The sequence below is a fragment of the Saccopteryx leptura genome, chromosome 11, assembly GCF_036850995.1.
Source record: "Saccopteryx leptura isolate mSacLep1 chromosome 11, mSacLep1_pri_phased_curated, whole genome shotgun sequence".
Lineage (NCBI taxonomy): Eukaryota > Metazoa > Chordata > Mammalia > Chiroptera > Emballonuridae > Saccopteryx > Saccopteryx leptura.
In genome coordinates, this window is record NC_089513.1 from 1,057,492 (window position 1) to 1,066,127 (window position 8,636).

The following is an 8,636-nucleotide window of genomic DNA, read 5'->3' on the forward strand; positions in this document are numbered from 1 at the left end:
CTACGTTCTGGACAACAGCCATGTGGAGTGACAATGAATTACATTTCCTGAGCTGAGACATTTAACAGGACTATACTGCCTGGTGGGGAGTCAGGGGGAAACTGTGGGTTCAGGGACAGCCGGCAGCTTCATCCCCTCAGGTTTCTGTCCAGAGTTCCAGGAGGACCCAGCCAGGCTGGTCACTATGGGAGCAGTGGCACACCAGGCCACGGTCACTGGAGGAAAGCTGGGTCATGGAGGAATTAGGGGAATGACCGGCTTTTCACTTAGTAGAACCATATGGTATCAAAGGCTAAAAACATCCCTATTCTGACTGAATAATTCCACCTTCAGGGCTTGATCCGAAGGAAATAATCAGATAAACATAGACGTTGATGTTGCTGGGTGTTTGCCGCCGTGAAGCCCCGTCCAGCATGGAACATGGGACAAGGGAACAAACAGCTCACACCCGTGACATGTGTCCAGGCATCGTAGGAGGAACAGCCTCAAGAAGGATCTTTTGTGACACCAGAGACATGATTACGATTCTGTGAAAAATGCAAGAATGGGAATTTTTCATGTGAATGTTTTTTTGGGGGTTTGCTGGAATCTCTCAGGCTAATTAGACCCAAGGATTTCTCTTATCGGTGCAAATGGCCAGCGTCCCTGGGCTCCAGCTCGGCAGGTCCTCAGACAAGATTTTTAGACAAGTGACACAAACCAAATGCAGTTGGCCGGTTGGAGCTGAACACACATTCTTGTTTACAGGATTAAATTTACGGAACACATTCTGACATCACGCCTTCACATGGAGGCGGCATTTCCTTGTGTGTTTAACAGGGTTTCTCAAGCGTGGAACAGGGTGCAGTGAAGTAAAGACCTTTGTCACCTGGAACGCCACTAAGGGACAGAATTACCTTTTGTCTGCATTGGAAATGACCTCTGGTTTTTTTTTTGTTTGTTTCTTTGCAGTGACTAAACTATTACTCATGTAATTGGAGTGAGAGTCTGTCTTTACAAATGTACAGTGATAGAAAGATATTTATTTATAAAATAAGAACAGCCTTCCCATCCATGAGATGCGCAGAAAGCTGTCACCTTAACGAAAGGTCCCCAATGCTCAAGGCCTCGATAGTTCCATTGGAGCTGTGTGTGTGTGTGTGTGTGTGTGTGTGTGTGTGTCGGGGGGTTTGGGGTGACTCCCTGTGAGTTTGAGGGGCAGGCTTCTCCTCTTTTTTTCCTGTCAGGTGGGGACGTCTCTCCTCATCTCTGTCCAACAAGACCACTGTGGGGTATGATCCTGGAACCCTCTGAAATGGAGCAGTGAGGCTTTGTCCGCCCCAGGGTCCACTGGATGTCATGGTCACACAGTTCATGCTCAGCTCTGCCTAACACGCATGCATTTAAATCAGGCGTCCCCAAACTATGGCCCGCGGGCTGCAATTTGGCCCCCTAAGGCCATTTATCCAGCTTCCGCCGCACTTCCAGAAGGGGCAACTCTCTCATTGGTGGTCAGTGAGAGGAGCACTGTATGTGGGAGCCCTCCAATGGTCTGAGGGACAGTGAACTGGCCCCCTGTTTAAAAAGTTTGGGGACCCCTGATAAATCATGGTTTCCTTTTTTTTTTTTTTTTTTAAACTATGTAACATTTCCTGGAATACAGGTTAGAGAAAAAGATTAAACTTGTCAGAAGTAGTAATTATTCACCTACTCCTAACAAACTGGCTGTGAGGAGGGTTGTCCTGAGGAAAAGCCACCCCCGGGTCCAGAGTGGAGGAGGCATGTGGCCAGCACCACTGGCGTTGGGGGAGACTGAGACCTCGGGGTCATCACTGCTGGCCGGTCATTCGAGACCATGTTATCAGACATATTTCAGTGTCGGCCGTGAGGATGGTGGCTACTCTGGTGGCCCGTTGGGCTCTGGACTAGAGTTGTCCTGGGCGAGCCTGGACTTGTGTCCGTAGACGGACTAACATTTGTACGGAAAAGTTCGTGTCAAGTCTGGGAGGTGAGCGTATGGAGGGAGAGGATGAAGATGGGAATAAAAAGTGGAAAAGGAGAAATTAGGGGAGTTTGACTCAAGCCTTCAGTGTGTCCAGGGAGAGGTTTTTCCTTTTTAAAAAGAGGCAAGAACAGAGACAGCGGCTGGACACACGGTTCGTGAGACAGCAGGACCCATCAGGCTGTGCCGACAGGCTCTGTGTGCCGAGCATCGCGCCCTGGGCTGTCTTCATCTAGGGACGAGGGGGACAGTTCTGGTCTGAAGGCTGCACATTGCTGGGACTGAGTCAGTGAAAGACTTCCTGCTGTGGCCCAGGACCTGAGACAGGACAGTGACCCTGTGAGGGACGAAGGCTTTCGTGCTGGTTCCCACGCCAGAGTTGGCGACCAAGGGAGCAGGTCCTGTGGGGACGGCTGTCCACTCAAAGTTGGATTTTCAGTGGGTGAGGCTCAGGGCAGCGGCACATGGGGAGGATGGGCCAAGAGCTCATGGCCACACAGGCCGCAGCGGGTGGCACGGCCACTGTGCCTGGAACTGGGGCATAGTTTGCCCCTGGGAAGGTCAGCAGAGGTTCAGATAAACCAGTGTAGAAAGGTGTTTATGGGACAACCAGGGGTGTTTTGCAGCCGACTAGATATTTGACAATGTGAAGAAATCACTATTGAACGTTTCTGTACTGACAGGGCAGTGTTCAAAACATGTGGTGTGGTGTTTGCAGATGACATAATCTGTCCGTGATCAGCATGGTGGGGGGCATGAGGAGGACACAACAGTGTGTGACAACTGCCAGTGTCACAGCTGACATGACATTGATGGTCATGAGAGCTGGGTGATGATGGATATGTGGGTTTTGTCATCTAAATTCATTTTTATGCACATTGGAATGTTTCTATGATATTTACTTTTTCTTTGTGTTTTTCTGAAGTTAGAAGTGGGGAGGCAGTCAGACAGACAGACTCCCACATGTGCCCGACTGGGATCCACCCAGCACGCCCACCAGAGGGCGATGCTCTGCCCATCTGGGGTGTTGCTCCATTGTGGCCAGAGCCATTCTAGTGCCTGAGACAGAGGCCATGGAGCCATCCTCAGCACCTGGGCCAACTTTGCTCCAGTGGAGCTTGGCTGTGGGAGGGGAAGAGAGAGACAGAGAGGAAGGAGGGGGGGGGAGGAGTGGAGAAGCAGATGGGAGCTTCTCCTATGTGCCCTGGCTGGGAATTGAACCCGGGACTTCCATACACCGGGCCAACGCTCTACCACTGAGCCAACCAGCCAGAGCCTATAATATTTACTTTTTGAAGGTCAGCTGCCAGAGGAACAGAGCCGATATCAAAGTGTTTGTGGGCACCAGGGTCCCCCTTGGTCCCTCTCTCCACAAGCTCACTTGCAGGTGAGCCCTGTGTGGCTTGGGAAGAGAGCACCTGGAGAACGCATTCTCCCTGCCTGTTTCGGCCCAGGACTGCGCCCTGTGTCAGCGCCCCCCAGCTGCACCGGGGATGGACCCAGTCAGTGAGCTGTTTCAGATTTTGCAGGAGGGGGGAGTTGGGGGGGGACACTACCACTCACCACACCTGAACACTGTAGGCCTCTGCCTACATTCACGTTGAGCTCAGTAATCCCAAAATGTAAGCTTGGTGACCCGATTTTACACAGGACAAGGTGGGCTGGGTGGGTCCCTGCTGACCAGGAGTGGCCGTAGAGAAGGGCAGAGCTGCTCAAGAGCACTGGGCTCCTGGCTCCAGGTGCCCCCGCCCCCTCCGGTCCTCGGCTGTCTCCCCGGGACGTGCCGCCGGCTGAGGGGGGCGGCTCATGACCCCGGCATATGTGGGACGCCCCTGGCCGGCTCCATTAGTGCAGACTCTAATGGAACGAGCGGCCTGCAAAGGTAGGAGGCTCATGGAACATTTGAGCTCAGTCCTTTCATCCAAGGCGCTTGGGCCAGAGGCTGGGTGTGCGGGCTTGCGGACGTGCGTCTGTGTCCACAGGTGGAATTTGCCCCATTAACTGTACCTGTCCTCCGCACTGCTGGCTGCTGTCCCGTGATTTCTGCAGCTGGCTGGGACGTGCTGATTGCTCTCTGGTTCCTTCTTCATCTCCGTGATGGTCGATGGAAACTATTAGTTCATTTGCCACGCTGGGCGAGTGTCAGTTTCTTAACAAGGGTCATGAGTTTTGATGGGAGAGTTGGGCTAATGGTGGCAGTACCAGCGATGTCTCAGCTGCTCCTGTGGATAATGCAGACACCCCGCCTCTCACCGGGGTGCCCGGTGGGTTCGGGCAGGTTAATACGGGGTGTACTCCAAATGCAATGGAAAGCTTATTTCTATGTTGGTGAAGTCTATGTAAAAAGCTGCTATTCAATTGAAATTTTTTTCCATGATTTGTTCTATTGGGAATATGTACATTAAACACTATCCATCTAGATGGAAAATTGTATTTTTTTTTTAGTGAGAATACATTATAGTTTCTTAGGGTGCATGCGTGTGTATACATGTGCATATTTGTATATGTGTGTTTGCACAACTGTACGTGCTCTGTGTATATGTACAAATGTCATGTCTGTGTGTACGTGTGCATGTATGTGCATATATGCCTGTGCATGTGCATGCATTTGCCTGAACACAAAGGGGAAGAACACCAACATTTGTGAGCACTTGTGAAGTTGCAGGCATTTTATATATATTGTTTTTAAAATTCTTGCAAGGACAACCTAAGGTCTGTGATACTGTTTTTCACATTACTGTTACTTTGGCTATTGTTAGTTTGCAGACAAAACCCCTAGACTTCCTGAGGTCATATTCCTGGCTTAAGCCTGCACGCTGGCCAGTGCAGAGCGGGACAGCTGGCGAGCCCACACCTGCACCCCGCATCTTGTTTCTGTGATCCACCCACGATACTGCCCGCCACTCTGCTGTCCCACACCAGTGTCCTCGCACACCTCCATGCCCCGTCTGCGTGCTTCTGGGCACATGCACTCACACTCGGACGCAGAGAGTCCCAGGCCAGGCAGGTATGTGTTCATTCCCCAGACAATCAGAGCCCCCGATAAAATAAAGCTTTGGTTGACGGACACCCGGCAGACAGGTTGTTAGTTTACGTAGGCTCTAGGCAGAGTTGGCTGGAAAATTTTGATCACTTTAATTTACTATATCCAGCAAGCCTGCTGTACTCGGCGGCACTTTTATCAAGCCCTGTGCGGCGGTATTGATTTTTTTATTTTCTATGTAGGATAAGAAGACAGAGAGTTAGGAGCAAGAGTGAATGAAGAACTTTCCTTGGATTGCTGCTTCTCTGGGCTTATTGCTTCCTGTCGTTTGTGGTTTCAGATGACGTCCCGTGTGTCAGGGTTGCTTGAAGCAATAAACAGGGTGAATAACAATGGGGGGCCGGAGGAGAAAGATTGAAATGGGAGAGAGGCAGCAGAGAAAGTGAGGACGTGCTGGTGAGAAGCGGGAGAAAAGCAGAGGCTGAGGGAAGAGTGTGGGCAGTGCCGGTGACCACTGCATGGGTCTCTGTAGTCTGTGCACCTTGGCGGGTCCTGGCGAGGAGCAGTGTGGCAAAACTGCTGTTTTATTATTTTCTTTCTGGAATGAACAAAAGAATACCCCTCCCCCAAAGGCCCAACAGCCAAGTATGGGCCAGGGCACAGGAGCCAGGTCCCTGCTCTGCCATGCGGGTGGACACTGGGGACGCTGTCCGCTGGGAGTGTGTGGGATGCAGCCTCGGACTTTCCACGGCTGCAGCCCCTCGGAAGGTGGGCCCACCAGGAGTAGTGGTCCAGGGCACAGGAGGCTGTCACCGTATGCCCGGGACAAGGTGCTGCCCACACGCCCGTTCCAAGGGCTGGGCTTAATTTCAGGATGTGAAATGTGTGTTATCACCAGGGAGGAGTGTTTACATAATGCAAGTGCAGATGCATACAAACGCATGTGCACACATCTGTATACTCACATGCACATGCACACATACAGTGCACACATGTTCTCACATGCACACACCTACACACTCACACGCACACACAGTGCACACATGTTCACACATGCACATGCTCACACATGCACATACGTGCACACATGCGCAGCCTTGGAGATCCTGGTGTTTAGAACGTGTTTGTTTTCCAGCTTTTCACATTCTGGCCTTGGGCGGTCTGCACGACTGGCTTCTGGGGCCTCAGCATGTGCAAGTGCAGTGAAGGGACCAGCTGTGGTGCCACACACGCACACGCCATGCCAGGTGTGGCAGGTGACCGTCCCAGGGCAGGTGTCTGGGACCTGTTTGTTGCATCTGTGAATGGAAGGGGATGGAGTGTGAGCATGACCATGTACGTCATGAAGCTAAATCAGAACTGGGATAAATGGAACCTTAAATTAGGACAAATGCTACAATCATCAGGGTCGCAGCTGACCACCAAGTAATGATCGATGTTAGTCACAGGCATCCTGTCCAAACTTCTGAAACTTTAAAGCTGATAAAACAACATGATGCTTTTGGGTTAAAAAAAATTAATCTTAAAGCTCTATTTTCCCTGTTAAAAATCAATAAAAGGGATCTGTTATTGCCTAAGTAATGCTTGGTGGTCCCTTGGAGAAGGTGTATGTGCAGGTGTGAGCTGTATTTGGTTAAAATTTCTGTTAAATAACAGTAAATGTATGACTTAAACAAATGTCATTAGCCGAAGCTGTTTATTTTGTAGAGAGTGATGCCTTAACATCCAAGGAAATGAAGGCAAGTCGTCCCTCCCTGATTCTAATGAACATTGTTAATACTGGGTGCAGCAGGCCAGCTTTCTCAGTAAGTTGTGGTCTCAAATACTTACATGCTTTCCGAACGCTTCAGCTTCGCTTCAGGGACTCAAGCTGCCTGGGTGAAAATATTTAATTTAGCCCCAAAACACATGCAAGGGCACTGGTGGACTCTGTCCCTGGAGATGCATGACGACAGCAGAAGCGGCCATCTGTCCCCACTGTTTGTGCTGAATTGCGTGGAGTGGGCGGGCTCGTGACTTCTTGGGTCTCTCAGCTTTGGCTGCATCCTGCAGCCCTCTGTCTGTCTGTCTGTCTGTCTGTCCAGATCTCCTCTGCCCAGCAGGGCTCTGAGTCTTGTGTCTACCCTACAGAGGCACTGAGCCACACTGACTCTTAGCAATGTCTTTTATTTTTATTATTTTTTTAATTTAAAAATCAGAGGTCATGGATGAAAACGATGTCACAATAGAAAAGAAAAGGGACATTCTGCATGGTGTCTTGAAAGGGACTGCATGCCTAGTCTCATTTATAGGTGGGTGCCTCAGAGAAGATGACGGGACTGCATGCCTAGTCTCATTTACAGGTGGGTGCCTCAGAGAAGATGACGGGACTGCATGCCTAGTCTCATTTACAGGTGGGTGCCTCAGAGAAGATGACGGGACTGCATGCCTAGTCTCATTTACAGGTGGGTGCCTCAGAGAAGATGACGGGCATTTGAACTTGACTTTGTTTCACCCGGGAACACAGCTTTAAAGCCTGTGTGGGAGTTGGTGGGAATTAATCTCCAAAGGTAGAAATGCCTTCTATTTCTGGATTTCCAGTGGATGTGGGTGCATTATTTATAATAGTGTGACTTATTCTCACGACTTCCAAAGGCTATTCTTACAGTTAACAGGAATTGTTTTATTACACAATACAGGTTGCCTTGCAAAAGACGGGTTCAGTCTGAGCGAGAAGTGCCACTCTCTGGCACTTCTGTGTCCCCTTCAAACACTGGAGCCTTGGGGATGTTTGACGGGCATGCGGTGGGCCACCTTCCTGACACGATTATTTAGCACTGCATTTTATTTGAAAAGCAGAAGAGTCTCATTACGTGAACACGTCACCTGCCACCAGGCCCATTCTGCACGCTCCCAGCCCCGTCAGTGACAGTCACTGGAGACTGAGTGGAGAACACTGGGTCTGGGAGGTGAGGTGGGGCATCTTCTGGGCAGGACCCGCAGGTGAGTTCCGGTCTGGAACCCAGCAACAGCACGCCCCATTACTTTCTATACCGCGGGCACAGTACATCGCTCCACCTGCTCGAAAGGTCTCGTCGGAGGAGCTGAAGTTTGCCAAGGAGTTTCTGAAAACATCAGAGCACGTGGGGACACAGCCTCCCCTTTGCTTTTCCTCTTCTTCATGATTCCTCGATGGAAATTCAGTTTCCATCGTATGTTTTTTCTCTTTCTTTTTTCCTTTTTTTTTAGCCCCAAGAAGATTAATATGTAGCTGAGGGTTCCAGGATCATTAACATGCTCTTTGAAAACCTGACCCTTTGCGGCAGACAGATGCTCTCAGAAATGATAACAGTGAAAAATATTAACAACGACAGCAATAAATGCAGAAACAGAAGTAAGTGCATTACCATGAGAGCTGCGCCTTAACGGTGGGTGAGGAAAGGAAGATTAAAAAAAAATATATTGTTACTAAAAGGTATTTATTTCCATTGGAGATAGAGACTAGAGTGTTTACCTAGGAGGAGCGAGGGGGGGGGGGATCTGAAAATGGAATAAATGGTTTCAGTTTACCCAGGTTATTTCTAAACAGTAATACAAAGATGTAATAGAAATAATTTAGACATATGGATAAGAACCTTCAAAATCAATAGCGCTGGGAGAAATGAGACATATGCTGGTGCAATCAAACAGAAT

At 49.7% G+C, this 8,636-nt stretch overlaps 1 long non-coding RNA gene across 1 annotated transcript; it reads left to right on the forward strand.

Moving 5' to 3' along the window:
* The first annotated feature begins 2,743 nt into the window (after window positions 1–2,743).
* LOC136383471 (uncharacterized) lies at window positions 2,744–6,763 on the forward strand. The gene is made up of 3 exons (XR_010747415.1): window positions 2,744–2,810; window positions 4,748–4,988; window positions 6,672–6,763. It is a non-coding gene; the product is annotated as an uncharacterized lncRNA (long non-coding RNA).
* Window positions 6,764–8,636: the final 1,873 nt, after the last annotated feature.